The 22242-nt window shown below is 39.9% G+C and overlaps 1 pseudogene; it reads right to left on the bottom strand.

Annotated features, from left to right (window-relative positions):
- Nucleotides 1–6688: 6688 nt before the first annotated feature.
- LOC137260788 (uncharacterized protein KIAA1958-like) lies at nucleotides 6689–8147 on the bottom strand (annotated as a pseudogene).
- Nucleotides 8148–22242: the final 14095 nt, after the last annotated feature.

The raw sequence follows: 22242 nt of genomic DNA, 5'->3' as shown, positions 1-22242 counted from the left end.
AGACTATTTTTTCCGATAATTTTCTTGCATCTGTGTGTGGTCAGGGTTTTCAGGGTCAAATCACACACTACTGACTGAAAATCGTAAACCTAAAATTTTCATGTCATAATCCAGTCACCTAACAAGTGGGATAACCAGTCCAAATAAACTTAGTCTCAGTGTATTTCGTCACACTCCACCACTGAGTCCAACAAAACCTAGTAGAAGGTCGCGTCAGGTAACCTTTGAGCAACCAATAACTGTTCAATGAAACGCGAGACGGTTAAATAGATTTAACCAGGGATACTCTATAACAGGGATTGGTCACTCGCTTGCTTTCCTTACCATTTGTACTAATTAACGTGTGCCTCGTCATGCTCCACTGCACACGTCGACTTGGTTTGTTCTCAGCGCAAATCGGCTGCGCTTAACAGTATTTCAACCAGTTTACTGTCGGAAACTATCGGCATCTCCCGGAGTAATACTCGGTAAATTGGAGTAGGCTCCCCTGAATGTTGTCACAACAAGCTGGTTACACTTCCTGTCGCCGAATGATGCATGTGTGGATTAATGAGAGGACTTGAGAATGTGTTTACACATTGCCTTGTTCAAAGACTCTCTGTTTATGTGACAATTTTGATACAGCATTCGAAACGATCGCCAGCCCAGAGGCCCAGCGTCAGTTGTTAATGTATCAGGCCAACAGTTTCAGTTATCTGCAGGCCCATGTGGTCTTCTGTCAATTAGATCTCATTTCTTTTCAACTAGCATCGTGCCCATAATTTGTATTAATGTTCAGGAATTATCCTTGATCCCTCATGTTAGGATAACTTCCAGTTTCACTTCATAGTATTATATATTCAGTGCCGCATAGGAATGTCAGCAGTCTATAACTAATGTAAACTTCTCTGTGCTCCATACACTTCACTAATGGATTTTGTAGGGACTGTGAAACTCTCTACAATGAAGACTATTTTGTTTTCATTGGTTGATTTCAACAAAATGGGTATGCAGACTTTAAAGACTGCAAGTGGCAGCAAGCCCTGATGGCCAAATGGCAAACTAAAGGTTATTATGTTATTATATGTATGTGAAATGACCTGTTGCACAATTAAAATGTCTCATTATGTTTCAGTGGTTTTCTGTTTGTGTGGAATGCTTAGGCTGCATAAAAATATGTTTCTCAGGCACACTCTTTTCAAAAGTGACGAGTAAGACTTTGATTTTTAATTTTTGATAGACAAAACGTGACGAGGGAGGAACACATTTTTATTTCTTTTTCCTTCAGGAATACAGTTTGGAAAGTTAAGCACATGTTAATGAGTTGTAGATTCAGTCACTCTCATTCTTACAGACACTCAGTCTCTAATGGACAAATGGACGGCCGTGGCAAAGTCGAAATTATTTTTTTTAAGAGGGCAGTTAATGAAGATGACCAGATGTCTTCCTGCATGTGCGCAATTGCATGGATACTGACAGAATGTCAACTGACACAGTCACTCCCCCCTAAAAAAACAGAAAGTTTAAAACCATCACAAAGCGTTAAAAAGTCCTTTGCAGTTTTGTCAAATATCAACAATAGTTTCAGAACTAAAACATTCAAGCATCAAAGGCATCCATGGCAGATTAGAACAGATCAGATATGTCATACCTCACACTTTCACCAGATAGAATATTCCCCTCAATACTTAGAGGTGTATTTGAAAGAAATGAATTTTAGGACGACTAAACACATTCAAACATTGGCTTGTAGTAATGAGTGATCAGATCAGATCAACGATATGTCATATTTTTCACACACATGAAATACTTGTGAATGTATACACCCTACCAATTATTTTTTTAATTCATAAAATCATCACTATTACTTCCAAACACCTCTCACCAGATGGAACTTTTTTCCCTAACAGAAATTAAAGGTTTGTGTGAAATAAGTTTTTTGAGCAATAACTAGAAACACTCAAAAAATGCTGTGTAGTATTTCAATGGCGGATCAGAACAGATCAGCGAGATGACACGTTTTTCACACACCTCAAATAAATACTAACAATATGTTTCGATAATCAAATTATAAATATTACCTGCAAACACCTTTCGGGTCATTGTATATTCCCCTCATAAATATTTAAGGTGCATGTGAAAGAGGTTTTGGAGCAAAAACTAGAAACACTCAAAGTTATAATATTTCAATGGCGGATCGGATCAGGTCGGCGAGATGGCACATTTTTCAACACCTCAAAAACACCCTACCGATTTTTTTTAAGTTATAAAATTAGCACTATTACTTCCAAACACCTTTCATTAGATGGTATGTTCCCCTAATGGAAATTAAAGGTGTATGTGAATGAAGTTTTTGAAGCTGAAACAAAAGCACTCAAACAACGCCGTGCAATATTTCAATGGCGGATCGGATCAGGTCGGCGAGATGGCACATATTTCACACACCTCAAGTACGTCCTAACAATTTATTTTAGATTATGAAACTATCACTATTACCAGCAAACACCTTTCGCCTGATGGTAAATTCCCCTCATAAAAATTAAAGGTGTATGTGAAAGACGGTGTTGAGCAATAACTAGAAACACTCAAAAAATGCTGTGTAGTATTTCAATGGCGGATCAGAACAGATCAGCGAGATGACACGTTTTTCACACACCTCAAATAAATACTAACAATATGTTTCGATAATCAAATTATAAATATTACCTGCAAACACCTTTCGGGTCATTGTATATTCCCCTCATAAATATTTAAGGTGCATGTGAAAGAGGTTTTGGAGCAAAAACTAGAAACACTCAAAGTTATAATATTTCAATGGCGGATCGGATCAGGTCGGCGAGATGGCACATATTTCACACACCTCAAGTACGTCCTAACAATTTATTTTAGATTATGAAACTATCACTATTACCAGCAAACACCTTTCGCCTGATGGTAAATTCCCCTCATAAAAATTAAAGGTGTATGTGAAAGACGGTGTTGAGCAATATCTAGACACACTTCAAACAACGGCGTGTAGTATTTCAATGGCGCATCAGATCAGATCGGCGATCTGCCACATTTTTCACCCCCCCCCAATTAAACCCCAACATGTTTTTAAGTCACAAAACTATCACTATTGCTTGCAGATACCTTTCAACTAAAGGTATAATTTCCTGCTAAAACATAAAGGAATGTGTGAAAGAAGCTTTTATTGACGAAACTCAGTCTATCTTCGCTGTGTACCGATAATTGAAGCCAGAGAGTTACAAGATGCCGACTTGAAACTTTACTACAAACATATTTTCTTATACTGACACTAATTACAAATATGTGACTAGAACTGAAATAACAGAACAGGTGACTTATGTTCTACGTGTAGGATCCGAGTTGTCACAACACTCAGCGAATGTAATCAGCTGTTGAAAATGAACCGAGCTCAATCTTTAATACTAAGCTGCCGCCATATTGTCTCCACTGGTCACGTGACAAAGCGAGACATACGTTCAGCGGTTTTTCGAGGAGTTTCCACTCCCCTCTCTATATAGGCTCCCTGATTTAACCAATCAGACAATGGCTACTATTTAGGGATCGGAGGGACTTTCAAAATATTCAGGTCACCGACACAGATCTCTGCACAAACAAAACTCAGCATATAACACAGTTATTTGACCTGCGGTATATACGCTTTGGGGTTTCTGTTGACATGATTACCTTTAAGTAATATTTCCGCAAGGTAACATCCTTGAATATTGCCAAAAACACTATTTTCAGCAACTGTTTACTCACCGTTGTCATGGTTGTACGTACGCCGTGTGCATCACCTGGAAGAGAGCGTGCGCTAAATGGCATTCAGACTCGTGTAGGTATGAACCTTTTCGAGATAAAAAGTTCAAAAGGAATGTGCGAATGTGCATTTTCGCGATTTGGTAAGCTGTGTTCTGATTGGCCATTCTCAAAGGTTACTTGACATGACCTCCCATAAGGTTTTGTTAGACACAGTAGTGGAGTGTAACGAAAAGTACTGAGGATAAGTTTACTTAGACTGGTGGGATAACTGAACGAAGAGCTTTGCATTGAATGAAATCCATGAGGGGATGCATTCTCAAAACATCCATTATTATTGTATCAACATTGCTTCAATCCCATATATCTCCCAATTTCAACAATCGTACATTGAAAGTACTTTTTGGGAAAAGTAAATGTTTGGGGAAAATTAATTATATATTTAACGTGAAATTATTTATTTTATTTATTTATTGAATTCGTAAAACAGTTAATTGATATACTGCTATTAATAAAATCATCATGTGTTTTCAACATTATGAAGTTGATCTTCTTTTCATATTTGGCTACTTTGATGCTTTCATTTCCATTTTCAATTAAAACTTTTAGTTTCCTAATTAGAATATGTTGGTTTAATTTGTTATTTATTTTCTAAATACATCATTATGAGGCAAAAATATTGAAATTATTTCAAACATATTAATATTTATATTTGTTAACAACTTTTTAATAAGTGTAATCAGTAGAGACATTTGGCTTTATGCAGTGTAAAATGCATGTGCATGAATACTTGAGTTATTAGCACAAATGTAAAAGATGATGGTATGCAAGTTGAGGTGACAGAATGACTCAAAGATGCAAGAAATATATTGTTTGATGCATTGCAAGTTCACAGAAAAGGTATTGTAAACTTTAGTTTTGACAGATGACAGGGATGACAATGCATGTCAAATTTCTTTTCTTTGTCTAAACCCAAATGAATATTGATCATGTTATGGTTAATAATTAGCTGTGACAAAAGGTATACAAATCCCCTGTGAACCAGCAAAATATGACACTGACAAGTCTAAAATATTCAACAGTATGTATTGAGCAGACAAATAGAAAGATACGATTCACAATAGAGGTTTTTAGTACCTGCAACTGAGAACTGAAGTAATGGGTCACAAATATAACATCAACTCACCAAGGTCTTGGTTTTCAGTGAGAAACAGTTCTACTAAATTTTAAGCAGCAAGTGGGGTTGAATGTAGGTCAAACGTTGACGATGAGGCAGTCAGATGTAGGTAAACCGAATGATGACACAACTCCAGTATAACTCTGTATGTACATCCGTGTGTGTCCGGTCAACACAACAACCAGCCTTGTGTATACTGTCACAGATTCTTGACCATTTGAGCACTGTGCCTCCACATCACCATTAACATAGAACTTTCTCCTTCGGCCTCATGTTTATCAACAGTTAAAACGCATATTCATATACAGAAGAGCGCCTAAAGGGAAGCAACTCTAAAGCACTACCTTAAAAGGTGTGGTGCTAAAATACTGTTACTGTTTAAATACTGTATTACAAGCAACTAAAGTAGAGAAGTGATGATTAATCGATACGCGAGTTATCGTGATTCAAGAGCTGCACGATACGATACATCGATACGATTGTCGTGTATCGATTCAAGACGATACTTACATACTTAGCAGTCTACGAAAACACAGTCTCCCCTTCTATTTAGATTTTTGTGGAAAATATTGCCATGGACATGCTCCGACTGAGATAATTTTCAAACATTTATTTTGTTATCTGTGCAGAAAAGCCAGTTGTGCCAATGTTGATCCCTGCTGTTCCATTTTTTCAGAAAACACTACTTTACTGACACATGCTAAACATTTTAAATAAAATGTCTTTCATGATGACATGTTTTATTTTTCTTGGGAGAAGAATACCTTCCCTGAAATGATAACATAACAACACATTATTTCCAGTACTTTTCGGTATACAAGGACAAAATATCGTGATACGTATGTATCGGACTACCAGTATCGTGATACGTATCGTATCGTGGCATGGGCGTATTGTCACAACTCTAACTAAAACCGTAATTACCATCACTTAAAACTCTAAACATTGTGACCTAGTAAAAACTATCACTTAAAGGTCACATGCAACGTAAAACACAACTTTGCAGATTCTGGTACGTTTCTGTATGCACTTACCGAAACAAATCAATAAATAAAGAATAAAGAATCTTACTTTCTTGTGACTGGCTATACTTTTAAAATGCCCATCAAACAGATCATCTTTCTGTACACACAATGAACCCTCAGCATATCAGCAAATGAAACAGCCAATCGGAAGCCGTTGTTACACTTGAGTGCATATCCACCCGCTATGACTGGGTTCGGTCTCCCGAGGGCTTCGTTTCGGGGGAAGTAAGCCCAAGTACAAAATATTGCACTTTTGAATCGCGATTGTGCGCTTATAATTGTGTATATTTGTTTTTTTAAAAGCAGCAATGTATGTTATATGTCATGAATAAGTGATAAATGTGTTTTAATTATGTTTGATTTTTTGGTTGCATGTGACCTTTAATAAATAATAAAAACCTCAGGTGCCTTATTAGTGTCGTTTCACAGATTATTCTTTTGTCGGGTAAACCTCCTTTCAGGGCCATTTACAATATCCCAGGGACATTCTATAGAATATCCTTGGGATGTTTAGAATACTATTTGGCCCTGAAAGAAGATTTTCACGAGACAATCTTTTCGTTCCGATTCTTGAAGGAAAAAGTCAAGCAGAGACAGTGATTTTATTTCTTGAAACTACATTTCACGAGATGTTGAAATTGAACGTGACTGTCGGTTTAGATTCCCTGGAAACAACGTCACTTCCAGCATTGACATTCAGCTCTTTGTCTGGAGGTACCATACATGTAGCTTTGATACCCTTCTAGCGTTTTGGCGCTGACATAAGGATGTTGGACAAGGTAGATTTTTGATCATCAGAGGTCCGTTTGTATGAACGAACAGCTTCACTCTTGTGACCTAGAAAGAAAGAGGCAAAAGCATAAATAAAGTGTTCATAAGATCACATATCTCAAAGCACATGAAGTAGCTTTGTCTTAATAAAAGGTTGTGAAATAATGACGACTGATCTTAGAAATTAGATTATTTCAAACGTAATTAATCTTGAGTGCTATTTACATTGTCTACAATGTGTGTTACGTGAATGAGATAATTGTTACAATGTAAACATTAAAATATTGTCTAGCAATGTCGAATGTATTCTTACCGGTCATTTCACAAATCATTTGCTCATCGACGTTGGCCTGATAAAGCCTTGTGGCAGCTGAAGCTCTCAATGAATGATTTGTTTTGTTACCCTGTAAACCACCTTCTTGACAAAGCTGTTTGACTGTAGATTGGAGGGTATTGTGGCCAACCAGGGTTTTCAGAAACCAACTTCCATCCTTGGGTCTGGCGCGAGGAGTGAAGAAGAAGTAATCAGTCATTTTGCCATCCACACTGTATTAAAAAAAAAACAAAGAATGATTTCTGAAATGCTTTTTCCATTTAATTGAAAGAAAATCTTAATATTTTCATCTTATAGATGTTAAATTTGTTATTTTTTTATTTTCTTTATTGTTTTTAAATTTTGATTCATTGATAGAAAATATACTCACCACAATGATCTGTACTTCTGGAAAATACTGACGTAACATCGGTCCTTGTTGTCAATGTTTTCATATGCCCGCACTTTCTTCGGAGCTTGTTTCCTCTGCTTCAACCCACTAAGGTTTGTTTTTTACACATCTTTGGTGTACAGAAGGAACTTTCGGCCGTTGCCATCCGTATGAGGTCCCGTTATTTGTGGTTTGGGAAACATCCTCAAGGTCCTATGTTCCTTACCCCCTCGAAGAACGAAGTGCAATCCTACAAAAAGACCAAAATAACTACTTTATCATTTATATCTGAGCATTTTTTCTTCAGCCAAAGAATAGAAAAGCTTACGATAACTATAATCAATATGTACATGAATAGAGTATTTAGTAAGACTAACCTGTAAGATACAGCACTGTATCTAGAAGTTTTCTGGGGGTGTCATCTCCCAGCGCTCCACACTGCCAAAGCTGCTCTTCCTCAGTGAGGGATATTGTTTCTGTTGGCTTCCGGCTTCCGGCTCCTAGACCCTCAGCAGAATGTTTGCGCATAACTGCATCCAGACATCGACGACTGTCTTCAAACTCCTTATCTTCAAAAATGTTCACTGTGCATCCCTTAGCTCTGATGGCGCTTTGTAACGAGGTGTATATACCATACAATGTATGAGATGGATACAACCCTCCGTCTTGTTTCCGGGCTTTGAACAAGAAAAATTTCAGGGCGAGATTAAGGTTCTCAGCACCCATTTCGAATAAACTCTCTGACAAACACACCTTCGGCAAATCCAAATTGTATTTCATGGCTCTCTGATGTCTTTCCTCCTGCCATCTAGTAAACACAGCAACAGCCCAATCATTCTTGTATTTTGTAGACTTAGGAACACTAAGTTCAAGTTCTTTATCAATGGCATTATTATCAAGGGGTTCGCCGAATCTAAACTCAAACTCACGATCACGTTATGATGCGATTGCGTTATGAAAATGTCATCACCTTCTCCTCGCTCCATATTCTTCAAAGTAACAGTAGCGACTGACAACGAACAAGCGCGCAGACACGTGCAGTCACAACAGTTACCACGTGCAGATCATTTTTTTTTATTTTATTTTTTTATTTTTCCATTTTTACTTTGATACACAAGTCCATTTATGATGAGTACATTCTGTGGGTTTGTAATTAAGGAAAAGAGAAGATACATAATATAACATGCAAAAGTTAGGGCATCATTCAGTAAACAGACCATGGCAGATAGACCAAAATTTATAAAAGTGATCAATTTTTGAACATATCGCAGCTGAATATTTTGTTAGTTCATAATATTTTTTAAGTTCCAGTTGTAAAAACCGAAAAGTTGGCATCTGTTTGGATGTTTTACAGTCGAAGATAATCTTTTTGAATAGAATAAGAATTATGTTGATTGGGTCATTATTTTTCTGGTCGAATCCAAGCAGAATTTGTTTTTTAGTGAACTTTAAATTTGCCTCGAGGTTATTGTTGAGCCAGTTTTGAAGATTTCGCCACATGTGACTAACCTTGCTACAGTCGTAAAATAAATGTGTTATTGTCTCTATAGAAGCCGACACAGGTTATTGTCAACATATTGCATCTTATAGAGTCTATTGTTTGTTGGTAAAATATGATGCAAGAGTTTGTATTGAAACCATTGCAGAGCGGTATCTTCAGAACAACGGAAGGGGATATGGTTGTATTGTTGCCAATAGTTTGTATCAATATTTTTCTCTAGAATTCTATTCCATTTTTTATTGATTTTGTTTCCAGTAGGACCCTGTAAAATAATTGACTGCCTTGTTTTTGCCTATTCAAAAGGTTTAACATATATGGTTGCAAAGGGTTTTGTTTTTTCCTAATTGTTTCTAAGCTAATATTTCTTCTTTTGAGGAATGTTTTAATTGAGTTTATTACACCTGAATATTCTAGAAAATTTGTTTTTACATTGTATTTATTTTCAAAGATATCTCGAGAAAGGAAATTTCCAGAGTCATTCAGGAGATCGTTTATAAATATTACACGTGCAGATCATGCTGTTTACAGCTGGCGGGTGAGTGGCTGTGTTTGGGCGATAGTTTTTAGTGTCAACGGTTACTCGCTTACCGTCCATCTCTGTTCGTCATAATAAACCTCGATTTAGATATATTTATCGCTTTTTCCTTTGGTTTACATGACAGATATAACACTCTCCCTCGGTTTTGGTTGGACATGTAAGCATTCGGGGTCGGGAGAACCCACAGACCAAAGGCCCAAGGGTTCTCCTGACCCATCATGCTTACATGTCCAACCAAAACTGAGGGAGAGGGTTATATCCTTTACATAATACAAATTGCAGAAAACACACTCTGGTAACGTATGAAACAATTATTTATAAAATTACATAACCAGTATTATAGTCCAGTGATAACTGAAAACGGATTGTTTCACAATATCTCTTTTACTCTTTGTACTTCTTGTCTATATAGTCCCCCGCAGCAATTCAGAACAGGGTCACCACGATTCTATGACCACTTTTCAAACTCTTGTTAACTCATTATCTCATGAACTGTTGTACTCAATGTCTTCAAATTTGGTGACAGTCTACATAGGGGGATTACGCAGACATTAGTCGACTTGGATGACCTTGACCTTATTTTCAAGGACACCCCATCTCTTTGACATCTATTCAAACTCTTGTTAATGCGATATCTCATGAACTCTTGTTCCCAATGTCAAATTTGGTTACAGCCTACATTTGAGGACCACACAGACAAGAGATGATTTAGGTGACCTTGATCTTATTTTCAAGGTCAGCATGACTCTTTGACCACTTTTCAGTCTCATTTTAATGCAATATCTTCTGGACTGTTGTACCTTGATGTTTTCAATTTACTGACAGCCTACATCAAGGGATTACACAGACACCATTCGATTTTGGTGACCTTGACATTATTTTCAAGGTCACAATGTCTCTTTCACCACATTTCAAACTCTTTTAACGTTATATCTTATGAACTGTTGCACCCAGTGTCTTCAGAGTTGTTGACAGCCTACATTGGGTGATCATGCAGACCCCATTTCACGCATCATGTGTGTGACCAAAAAGTAAATGTCATAAATATTTCATTCTTCTTTAGCAGTTGGGGGCATTACCATATTAGTGTCAAATACTTGTTGCTCAGTGAACCATGTACAGTGATGTACATGATGTTCATGAATGTTCTTGGGTATGCAAGGTTTAGTCTCTGTCCTATGGGCAAAAGTACACACCACCATCACGAGACACATTGCCAAAATGCAAGACCAAATACGCTAAAATATACTCAAAGATATTTCTTTTATTGTAAATCATGACTGTAGATTCTAGAGATTCTGACTGATAGCAACATTAGTCTGACCACTTGTTATGAAATGTATACATAGTTTTTCACTTATATATTCCATATATATCAAATACTCTGCTAAAAAGGCCACATTTTGTAACTGACATTCCATACTTTCAACTGTACTGCTGCCCCAATATGCTTAATTTGCATTGGCAAGCATGTTTGAATGACAGTGTTTTTTCTCCACTTTGTTTTCAGGACTTCATGAGCAAAGTTCTAAGAAAATTGCTCTTAAGGTTGTGCTGATTATCTACAGCAAAATTGTCACACTGTCTAATTCAGGGCAACCATCTTAATATTTCTCTGACCAAAACCTTCTCCAAATTATTTTATTTACATCCATGATTTGTGTACCAGTTAAACCATATGGAGCAGTATGAACATTGCGTTTCTACAACCAACATATACTATTGACAAATAATAAGGGAACTATGGAATTGAAAGCAGGGTTGCAATATAACGCAACATCCAGTGTCATCTATATCAATGACAATGAATATTCCACATGGTGCATTACCAACATGTGATGCACGTGCACACACAAGTGCACACAAGGACTTAGGACTCTCTCGTACGTAGGACTTATTATCACCTACGTAGGACTTATTATCACCTACGTGATGCACGTGCACACACATGTACACACAAGGACTTTGTATCTCCAACGTAGGAGTCATTAAGTCCTACATAGGACTTATTTTCACTAATGTGTCTTACTAAAGGACTTACTATCTCCAACGTAGGACTTACTATCGCCTATGTTATGTGTAGGACTTACCATCTCCTATGTAGGACTTACTATCTCCTATGTAAGACTTAGTATCTCCTGTAGGAGATGCTCGACATATGTGAATATATTTCAGTCTGGAATGGTCAACCTAGTTCCCCAAAACATGGAAACCATTTCCTTTTTGACAGTTTCAGTCACTGTTTTAGAGTTTGCGGCCATGTGTTTCATTTAAGTTTAGACTCTACAGTCAGTTTGTCCTTTTGTTACGCGTTGCAGTTAGCTTACTGTTACATGTTGCACTTCGTTACATATTTCTATTATGTGCTGGATATTTCAGAGGTTGTTCCAGATTAGTCATAATCTGCGTGCACAGACATGTCTATCGGTGGCAATCTATGCATACTTATATTCTTATACTTATACAAACAACTATAATGACCATCTCTTGCCTTTTTTAATTCCATATTGCTTTATGCTGCATTCAACACTTTTCCACATGAGTCAAGTCAACTTGCAAACAAACCGCAAATGAGCGTTAGATCTGATCCAACAAAGTCTCATATGAAGACAAGCAAAACTTTCGGAGGACGTGTCATAACAAGAATTTCACCTCAGAAACTTTCCCCCCCCTCTGTCTGGGAGTGCATGTGTGCATCTGTGTGTGAGAGAGAGAGAGTGTGTGTGAGAGAGAGAGAGAATACCCATAACTGCAATTACTTTAAGGTCCACATCACAGTGTAATAACACTGTGTTAGTGTCATAAATATGCATTGAAGTGCATTTCTTCTATCTAACGTTGTGCATGACCAAACATTTCTCAAGTTAATAACCACAGTTCATAATCTGAACCTTTAAAAGGATATGTTAAGTACTACATGGCAGATAGTATATCCTGCATACGAGATACTAAGTCCTACATAAGAGGTAGTACATGTACCGTATGTCCTACGTAGGAGATCAAAAACACCAAAAACATTTTTCACCATGGCCCTACTACGCTTCCATAGAATTCCGTACACTCACTGGGCGATGAATTTCACACTCAACCATTAAAAACCAGTGCTATCAAGCCTGTCTGAAAGCAAAGTGGCCTTTAAGGGTGTTATTACCCTTACTGCTCACCACAGGCACCAAAGATTGGCATAGGCTTGGCAGCATCAGGGAAGGGCTTTGTGCCATTGCCGTTACACCATGTTCTCAGATGAGTCAAGGTTTTGCCTCAGATTCACAGATGGCAGAAAATGTTGTTGGTGCATGTGAGCAGTATGCAAGAGCAGCAATTATTGACCATGATCAATCATGTCATGGTGTGGGGCAAGGTTACACATGACAGACGATCAGATCTGGTCATTGTTAATTGAGTGATCCATTGATGAAACTTCGCGTCCTGTCACGGCTCCACTGGCTAGAATCATCGGCAGGAAGTTTGAATACCAAGATGATAATGCCAGACCACATCAGGCTCTAATTGTCACAGCTTATCTCCAATGAGAGGGCATACAGACATTGGACTGGCCTTCTAAGTACCCAGACCTGTCCCCAATTGAACATCTTTAGGATTTTCTTGGTGAAAGGGTGTACACCAGGGACCTCACACCTGTCAACCTGGCCCAGCTTGGTGCAGCTCTTCAGGAGGAATGGCAGACAATACCATAGACAACCATTGGGAAATTAATCAACAGCATGCCATCAAGGTGTCGTGAATGTGTTGCCCAACAGGGTGGACACACCAGATATTGAACTTCATGCCCAAATTTATATTTAGTTACCATTCAGAACAGTTTCACATTCACTGTCATTTCATCAGTTCCCTTATTTTTTGTTTGTATATATCTTCAGTTGGTAGTATAAGTCAGATCAGTACATGTTGATGAACCTGAATAGTCACACAACATTCCATGGATGCATTGTGGAACTGTAAACATTGCAAATGTTGCTATGTCACTATTTTATTTATAAGTCAAACTGAGACATTATATACATCGAAAACATGAACATATTGTTTCATCCAGTGATGTTAGCCAAGTGAAGGAACATGGTACTATGGTAGATGAGAATGATGATGTGATGTCCATACAGTGTGATACCACCTGATAAAGTAGTTAAGTCCTTTGGGCACTTTTGTTCTTTTAGCAAAACATCTTAGAAAAACATATAAAAATTGTATACAAGATGGTTTCGAACTTTGTTTACTCAGACCCAGTATTTCCGGAAACCACACCTTACATTCAGTAATTCTACTCGCCAAACTGGACCCGAGCTTCCGGACCCGGACAGAGAATTTTCAAACCATTCCTATAGATTTCCATTGAAAAATCATCCTGCTATCTGGGCAGAAAGATATATGCACACGTGCAAGTATATGTGTCACGTCAGTACCGTTTATCGCACTCTTTGATGTGGCATTTGATGTGAATTGATTAATTAGCCTTCAAAACACTGTCAGTCAGGTTGTTAATTAGGGTTTAGTAGGTGTTAGAACATCTCATCAGTAATGAAAACACATGTTATGGAGGATTATGGTCAACAACACTGTAATGGTACTGTATATAACACTTATTACATGTATTATCAGTATGGTTATATGTTATGATTTACTGTTATTGCTATTGACTGTTGATTTATTGATATACATACATGAATAAATTTTCACTATTTGCTTTTGCTTAATTTTCACTTTTTGCTTGTTTGATAACGTTAACTGGACGTCTCTCCCTATAATCCGGATGAGTTTCAAGTGAAACCAAAACGTACGGATAAATGGGGTTCCACCAAAAGATGAGTTATTGTTTAGTGTTTTAGTATAACCTGAGCAAGTTTAGCCAAACCATAATAATAATAATAATAATAATAATAATAATAATAAGACTGTCCAGTGATGGGAGTAAACCAGGTGAAGTCTTTCACCAAGTCTGCCCAGAGTCGGTCCTTTATGGAGAAGCTGTCTGAGAAGCCATTGCATCGTGTGTATATGCAGTGTGTGGAACAGAACAGCAATCCAAGCGACTCCTTCGCCTGGATGAAGTCGGCTGGTCTCAAATGTGAAACTGAGGGCTTCCTTTTTGCTGCTCAGGACCAGTCACTTCCCACTCGCAATCGCCAGAATGTGATTCTTAAAGAAAATATCAATATGAAATGTCGTCTTTGCAATCATATTAAAGAGACTGTCCAACACCTTGTTAGTGGATGCCCTTCCTTGGCACAAACAGCATATCTTAAAAGACATGATGGCATGGCTCGCTGCTTTTATTATCGTCTCCGCCATGCCTGTGGCTTTGACTCCGAGGTCCATCCATGGTACAACGCTGAGCATGTCCAGGGCGTCCTGGAAAATGACAGCTACAAACTTCTCTGGAATAGGCCACTATACAGCCTGAGACGAATTCCAGCCAACAAACCTGATCTTGTCCTTTTTGATAAAGCCAATGAAATTATTTATATCATTGAATTTTCTGTCCCTTTTGACAGCAATGTGATTGGCAAGATTCAGGAAAAGCATGATAAATATGCGGACCTCGCCTTTGAAATGTCTCGCTTGCATCCCAAGTACACTGTCGTCAGGCTCCCCATTGTTCTCGGTGCCCTTGGTTTGGTACCTCCTGATCTCTTGGCGCAGATGAGGAGAGTGCCCGGGTTCTCCACCGGGAGCACAGCCCTTCTGACAATCTGGGTAATGCAGAAGGCTGCAGTGTTGGGGAGCCTTCATATTCTCCGAAAAGTTCTTGGTGGGTTCGACTAGGCAGTGTTTCCTGGGAGAAGTCCCATTCGCTGTCTGGGCTGCGTGTAGAGGGGGCGAGGGCCCTGAGCTGATGATGAGCTTGACCAGCCTGACTGTGCCAGGATCACCCGAACCCTCTCTGCTGCATTTCAATTTTTAATCTGTAAAACATAATAATAAGACTGTCCAACACCTTGTCAGTGGATGCCCTTCCTTGGCACAAACTGCATATCTCAAAAGACATGATGGCATGGCTCGCTGTTTTTATTATCGTCTCCGCCATGCCTGTGGCTTTGACTCCGAGGTCCATCCATGGTATGACCCTGAACATGTCCAGGGCGTCCTGGAAAATGATGCTTTTAAACTTCTCTGGAATAGGCCAATATACAACCTGAGACGAATTCCAGCCAACAAACCTGATCTTGTCCTTTTTGATAAAGCCAATGAAATTATTTATATCATTGAATTTTCTGTCCCTTTTGACAGCAATGTGATTGGCAAGATTCAGGAAAAGCATGATAAATATGCGGACCTCGCCTTTGAAATGTCTCGCTTGCATCCCAAGTACACTGTCGTCAGGCTCCCCATTGTTCTCGGTGCCCTTGGTTTGGTACCTCCTGATCTCTTGGCGCAGATGAGGAGAGTGCCCGGGTTCTCCACCGGGAGCACAGCCCTTCTGACAATCTGGGTAATGCAGAAGGCTGCAGTGTTGGGGAGCCTCCATATTCTCCGGAAAGTTCTTGGTGGGTTCGACTAGGCAGTGTTTCCTGGGAGAAGTCCCATTCGCTGTCTGGGCTGCGTGTAGAGGGGGCGAGGGCCCTGAGCTGATGATGAGCTTGACCAGCCTGACTGTGCCAGGATCACCCGAACCCTCTCTGCTGCATTTTCATTCTAATCTGTAAATAATAATAATAATAATACACTGGGTTACAAATAGACAAGAGGACTTGAATCTTTCATTTCCGCAGCCCAGTCAGCCTTCCTCCGGTAGCCAAACCAACCTTACTGGAGATGGGACTTGCCCCAGGGGAAGGCACAGAACCCGACCAAGAATATCTTGGTCACAACATCTAAAATCCACACTACTTGAGTGTGCGATGGCGACTGGATGGCCTGATAATCCACGCATAAATGGCAAGTCGCTTAAGCTGCATTGGGACAATGCCATGCCCATGTATGCTTACCTGACGGAGCAAAATCTCCGAGATCAACTCCGGCGGCTAAAACATCTTATGCCCCGTGAGCCAGTTCATCCCACAACTGGTGCCCGTCAGGAATCTTTGCAAGAGCAAAATGCTCAAGTGGCAGCAGACCCAAAACTTCTTATGGACGTCCGTGTCAACCTCTTTCCTCTTCCTGGTGGAAACTCTTCCGAGAAAGAGCCAATTGGCCCCGAAATTTTGGACCCTCACTCTTCCTCTTCTTCAGTTGCAGACCTTACCGAAAATCCTGTTTATATTTTGTTTACATCTATTTACGAGGAAATTTGTGATTTACCTTTAGAGAAACGGAGGCCAATTAAACAACTAAACGTGTCTTTTCCCAAAAATGAAATTGATTTACTTAATGAAATTATCTCTTCAAAACTTTCTGCGGACTGTTCATTACATGAAGTAAATTGTTGTGTCTATGCTGCCGCTCGAACCTTGGAGGAACTTCACACAGTTTCCAAAGAACAATCTCCCAATACTAAGAACAATAAACCAAAGAAAAACCGGTTTCAAGTTAAACTAACAGAAACAAGAAAACATATTTCCTGGATAGAGCTGTGCCTGAAATTAAGATCATCAGGGAATCCCATGTCTAAACGACAAAAGGCAATATGGAGAAAATTAAAATTACAGTACAAGACAACAAAAGAAAAGGTACTTCTCCAAATTGTCGATTCCCTCAAGGCAAAAATAAAAGTTTGGACTGAAAGAAAGAAAAAATGGGAAAAGAGAAACAAATTTATCAAACAAAATAAACTTTTCAAAAATAATGAAAAACAATTCTATAGGCAACTTAAAACAAGTGATGATGGTGAGCATGATAAACGGCCTCCCATGGCTGCCAGTGAAAGGTTCTGGAAACAGTTGTGGTCTGTACCCGGCAACTGTAACCTGGAGGCACCATGGGTCGATGATTATGACCACGCAATGCATGAGAAAGTAACTAGGTCGTTTGTGTGTTACATCTCACCAGATTGCCTGAAAAGTGTCATTAAAAAGTCCAAATCTAATACAGCTCCAGGGCCTGATGGCATTCGAAACCGGTATTGGAAACTGTTTCCCTGTGTCCAAGCACCATTGCTTCACTGTTTCAATTCTCTTGTGGACACAGGTGATGTTCCTCCATGGTTCTGCAAAGGTCTCACAATACTCCTCCCCAAAAAGGGAGACTTGACTGATCCCAAAAACTTCCGCCCTATCACGTGTTTGAATACTCAATATAAATTATTCACAGGGTGTTTGACAAACCTTGTGTCATCTTACTGCTCGTCCAATGAGATAATTTACAGAGAGCAGAAGGGGGCGAGAAAAGGATGTTGGGGGTGCAAGGATCAACTTCTTGTACAGAAAATGATTTTGGAAGAGGCTAAAACATACCACCGCAACCTCTCCATGTGCTGGATAGACTACAAAAAGGCATACGACTCTGTTCCTCACGAATGGATTCTGAAGTCTCTTCAGTGTATTGACCTCCCTGAACGACTACTTGATTTACTCAAGTCTTTAATGAGTTGCTGGTCGACTCAACTTGAGATGTACTCGCAAGGAGAGGTGCAGACTTCAGAATCTATTCCAATCAGAAGGGGAATTTTCCAGGGGGACTCCTTCAGTCCTTTGCTTTTTTGTCTGTCTCTAAATCCTTTGAGTTTCCTGCTCAATAGGGAGGAAGGTTACCATCCCGGACCTCCTCAGCACAGATCCCCAACACCTCTTACTTATCTCCTCTACATGGATGACATCGAGCTCCTTGCCAAAGGAGATACCAATTTGAAAGAACAGGTTCTCCTTGTCGAGTCCTTCTCTAATGATATTGGCATGACATTTGGACTCGACAAATGTAATACTCTTCATCTGAAACGTGGCAAGGTAACTAATGATGGATCGATCAAGTTACAAGGGGGAGGAGTTATTGAGCATCTTGTGGAAGATCAGGCCTACACCTATCTTGGAATGCAAGTTCGAGACAAGCTCCAGAATGCCCTGATTCAAGATAAACTTCGGGCCGAGTATAAATCTCGTTTAAAGAAAATCTGGAGTTCAGAGCTAAATGCTCGAAACAAAGTCAAAGCCACCAATACCTTTGCTGTGCCAGTCCTCTCCTACTCCTTTGGAGTAGTTGATTGGACAAAACAAGACATCCAGAGTCTTGACCGCCTGACCAGAAGGATCATGTCTGATAACAGAGCACACCACCCTCGCTCCTCTCTTAATCGTTTATATATGCCAATCAATTCGGGAGGTCGGGGTTTGATTAACGTGGAAGCTCTTCATGACAGAATTTTATTGTGTACTTTTGCACATATTTATTTGTCAGATGATTCTCTGGTGATGCACGTCAAGATTCATGATGAAAGCAAGGAATTCCACAGCTACTTTAAGCGTGCCAAGGTTGTTGGACACAATTTGAAATTTGAGGTTGATTTTGTTGATGGCGATGTACTGCTGGACGGTACAGTGATGGGAGTAAACCAGGTAAGTCTTTCACCAAGTCTGCCCAGAGTCGGTCCTTTGTGGAGAAGCTGTCTGAGAAGCCACTGCATCGTGTGTATATGCAGTGTGTGGAACAGAACAGCAATCCAACTGACTCCTTCGCCTGGATGAAGTCGGCTGGTCTCAAATGTGAAACTGAGGGCTTCCTTTTTGCTGCTCAGGACCAGTCACTTCCCACTCGCAATCGCCAGAATGTGATTCTTAAAGAAAATATCAATATGAAATGTCGTCTTTGCAATCAATTTACAGAGACTGTCCAACACCTTGTCAGTGGATGCCCTTCCTTGGCACAAACAGCATATCTTAAAAGACATGATGGCATGGCTCGCTGCTTTTATTATCGTCTCCGCCATGCCTGTGGCTTTGACTCTGAGGTCCATCCATGGTATGACCCTGAACATGTCCAGGGCGTCCTGGAAAATGACAGCTACAAACTTCTCTGGAATAGGCCAATATACAGCCTGAGACGAATTCCAGCCAACAAACCTGATCTTGTCCTTTTTGATAAAGCCAATGAAATTATTTATATCATAGAATTTTCTGTCCCTTTTGACAGCAATGTGATTGGCAAGATTCAGGAAAAGCATGATAAATATGCGGACCTCGCCTTTGAAATGTCTCGCTTACATCCCAAGTACACTGTCGTCAGGCTCCCCATTGTTCTCGGTGCCCTTGGTTTGGTACCTCCTGATCTCTTGGCGCAGATGAGGAGAGTGCCCGGGTTCTCCACCGGGAGCACAGCCCTTCTGACAATCTGGGTAATGCAGAAGGCTGCAGTGTTGGGGAGCCTTCATATTCTTCGGAAAGTTCTTGGTGGGTTCGACTAGGCAGTGTTTCCTGGGAGAAGTCCCATTCGCTGTCTGGGCTGCGTGTAGAGGGGGCGAGGGCCCTGCGCTGATGATGAGCTTGACCAGCCTGACTGTGCCAGGATCACCCGAACCCTCTCTGCTGCATTTCAATTTTTAATCTGTAAAACATAATGCCAGGATCACCTGAACCCTCTCTGCTGCATTTTCATTCTAATCTGTAAAAAATAATAATAATGATGTACGCCTGGGCCTGATGATGTACGCCTCTCCGTGGTGGGCCTAGATAGGGGAATTTTATTCCCTGAACCAAACGTACATCACCCAGTTAGGGCTGACCCCCGAAGCTGGTTTCACACTGGGTTACCAACAGACAAGAAGAATATAATCTTTCAACTCCGCAGCCCAGTCAGCCTTCCTCCGGTAATGCCACAAACCATACTGGAGATGGGACTTGCCCCAGGGGAAGGCACAGAACCCGACCAAGAATATCTTGGTCAAACCATCTCAAATCCACACTACTTGAGTGTGCGATGGCGACTGGATGGCCTGATAATCCACGTATCAATGGCAAGTCGCTTAAGCTACATTGGGACAATGCCATGCCCATGTATGCTTACCTGACGGAGCAAAATCTCCGAGATCAACTCCGGCGGCTTAAACATCTAATGCCCCGTGAGCCAGTTCAACCCACAACTGGTGCCCGTCAGGAACCTTTGCAAGAGCAAAGTGCTCAAGTGGCAGCAGACCCCAAACTTCTGATGGACGTCCGTGTCAACCTCTTTCCTCTTCCTGGTGGAAACTCTTCCGAGAAAGAGCCAATTGGTCCCGAAATTTTGGACCCTCACTCTTCCTCTTCTTCAGTTGCAGACCTTACCGAAAATCCTGTTTATATTTTGTTTACATCTATTTATGAGGAAATTTGTGATTTACCTTTAGAGAAACGGAGGCCAATTAAACAACTAAACGTGTCTTTTCCCAAAAATGAAATTGATTTACTTAATGAAATTATCTCTTTAAAACTTCCTGCGGACTGTTCATTACATGAAGTAAATTGTTGTGTCTATGCTGCCGCTTGAACTTTGGAGGAACTTCACACAGTTTCCAAAGAACAATCTCCCAATACTAAGAACAATAAACCAAAGAAAAACCGGTTTCAAGTAAAACTAACAGAAACAAGAAAACATATTTCCTGGATAGAGCTGTGCCTGAAATTAAGATCATTAGGGAATCCCATGTCTAAACGACAAAAGGCAATTTGGAGAAAATTAAAATTACAGTACAAGACAACAAAAGAAAATGTACTTCTCCAAATTGTCGATTCCCTTAAGGCAAAAATAAAAGTTTGGACTGAAAGAAAGAAAAAATGGGAAAAGAGAAACAAATTTATCAAGCAAAATAAAGTATTTAGAAATAATGAAAAGCAATTCTATAGGCAACTCAAGACAAGTGGTGTTGATGAGCATGACAAACGGCCTCCCATGGCTGCCAATGAAAGGTTCTGGAAACAGTTGTGGTCTGTACCCGGCAACTGTAACCTGGAGGCACCATGGGTCAGTGATTATGACCATGCAATGCATGAGAAATTAACCAGGTCGTTTGTCTGTTACATCTCACCAGATTGTCTGAAGAATGTTATAAAGAAGTCCAAATCTAATACAGCTCCAGGGCCTGATGGCATTCGAAACCGGTATTGGAAACTGTTTCCCTGTGTCCAAGCACCATTACTTCACTGTTTTAATTCTCTTGTGGACACAGGTGATGTTCCTCTATGGTTCTGCAAAGGTCGCACGATACTCCTCCCCAAAAAGGGAGACTTGAGTGATCCCAAAAACTTCCGCCCTATCACGTGTTTGAATACTCAATATAAATTATTCACAGGGTGCTTGACAAACCTCGTGTCATCTTACTGCTCGTCCAATGAAATAATTTACAGAGAGCAGAAGGGGGCGAGAAAAGGATGTTGGGGGTGCAAGGATCAACTTCTTGTACAGAAAATGATTTTGGAAGAGGCTAAAACATACCACCGCAACCTCTCCATGTGCTGGATAGACTACAAAAAGGCATATGACTCTGTCCCTCACGAATGGATTCTGAAGTCTCTTCAGTGTATTGACCTCCCTGAACGACTACTTGATTTACTCAAATCTTTAATGAGTTCCTGGTCGACTCAACTTGAGATGTACTCGCAAGGAGAGGTGCAGACTTCAGAATCTATTCCAATCAGAAGGGGAATTTTCCAGGGGGACTCCTTTAGTCCTTTGCTTTTTTGTCTGTCTCTAAATCCTTTGAGTTTCCTGCTCAATAGGGAGGAAGGTTACCATCCCGGGCCTCCTCAGCACAGATCCCCAACACCTCTTACTCATCTCCTGTACATGGATGACATCGAGCTCCTTGCCAAAGGAGAGACCAATTTGAAAGAACAGGTTCTCCTTGTCGAGTCCTTCTCTAATGATATTGGCATGACTTTTGGGCTCGACAAATGTAATACTCTTCATCTGAAACGTGGCAAGGT

This window comes from Haliotis asinina, chromosome 14, assembly GCF_037392515.1.
Source record: "Haliotis asinina isolate JCU_RB_2024 chromosome 14, JCU_Hal_asi_v2, whole genome shotgun sequence".
Classification (NCBI taxonomy): Eukaryota; Metazoa; Mollusca; class Gastropoda; order Lepetellida; family Haliotidae; genus Haliotis; species Haliotis asinina.
The sequence above is the reverse complement of the archived record's forward strand: the minus strand, read 5'-3'. Positions and strand labels throughout refer to the sequence as shown.